Here is a 1,583-nt window from a genome sequence, read left to right as displayed (position 1 = left end):
TTCTGAATCAATGCTGCAACTGGGCATGCAGTTTTACAATAATTACCAGAAATCAACGCATGTTGGGATGTGTTTGTTACACATTCCAGTAATCAATAAGATAATGTTATTAAAATATTTATTACCTTATAGGACATGAAAATTGAAGTAAATTCTGAAAGGATTACTACACATTTTAACTAAGATGTATCCACTTATCACCAAGTAAAATTATATTAACTGGCTGTCAAACATAAGAATTATCTAAGAATGGAATTTGGAGTGGCTTCTTAAGCTACATAAAGATAGGAAAACCAGAACAAGTTGCCGGAACAAGTCTTGAGGTAAGAACTTTACCAAATTTCAGGAGTTGCTTTTTAATTCATATAAAATATGCTGGCCTTTTTCCCATCTAAGAACATATTTAAATAAACAAGGTGGCAGAAATAAAATGAAAGGAGTTTTCCACAAGAAGAAAACCTGTAGAGGAATGATGCCCTGAAGCTAAATGGAAAGTCTAACAGGTAGCTGGAAAACCTCTACCATGGCCCCAGTACTCCAGCTTGTCCAGAGGGAAGTCCTGCAATTAGTGGTCATAAATAAATACCCACAGATGGACTCTGGCATCCATTGAATCTTATTAATTACCATGTGGTTCTGCTGGATATGAAGTTTACCCAGAGGTTACGAGTTGTGGACTCAGGTATAATGGTGATATGGCAATAAAATACTTGGGTTATTCCTGACATAAGAAAATAAAAATGGGACAAAAAGGTATTTATGACACCAACGCTTAATTTCAGTGCCTGGCCTATATTCTTGTATAATAAACAAATAACAATCCTGAAATAAAGTCCATAGATCTGGTTGTCTCATGACATACAGGTTTCCTCACCACACTGTACTGGATCCAACTATTCATTGTACAGGAGACAAGAAATATGACAAATGAAGCAACAGAAAGACCTTGAAAATCCTAATCTATTTTTCCTTTTGCAGTAAGAGATTTCTTTTAAGACAGGAAAGATGCTACTGAAATACAAAATGAACCATAAACCTAGGCAGTGTTGCTTGATCTTGTTTTGACTCAGACCCAGACAAAGTAAGTTATTGTGAAGCTACTTATATATTTATACACACACACATATATAGAAACTGTTATTAATGCTCACTGTATTAAAAAAAGATACAATCTCAGTTTGATAAGGACTAGGGAAAAATGAGATAACATGACAATGTTTATGTGGAAAATAGGAGTTGATTTCTGTTAAAAATAAAAAGCATATAAAACATTATAGCATGACTTTATTTTTTTGTCAGACATTTGCTGTAGGAATGTGAAAAATATATAGATGTTGCAGACTTTGGTAAGTAGCACCCATCCTCAGTTACCTGTAGTAGGTGCTCTAGAACTCAGACAATTTGGAAGCCATAAGAACCTGATGAAAAACTGGTCATGACACAACTCCTAACACAAAAAATAAAATAAAAACTTACCTTTAGCTTTTATTTGTGCTTAAGCTTTGATATGACACAGGTGGAGAGAAGCTAATGAGAATATTAGACTTTGATATAGCAACTTAAAAATGTTCTTAACCTTTAGT

The sequence above is a fragment of the Corvus hawaiiensis genome, chromosome 4, assembly GCF_020740725.1.
Source record: "Corvus hawaiiensis isolate bCorHaw1 chromosome 4, bCorHaw1.pri.cur, whole genome shotgun sequence".
Taxonomy (NCBI): Eukaryota; Metazoa; Chordata; class Aves; order Passeriformes; family Corvidae; genus Corvus; species Corvus hawaiiensis.
This window is presented reverse-complemented; position numbering follows the sequence as displayed.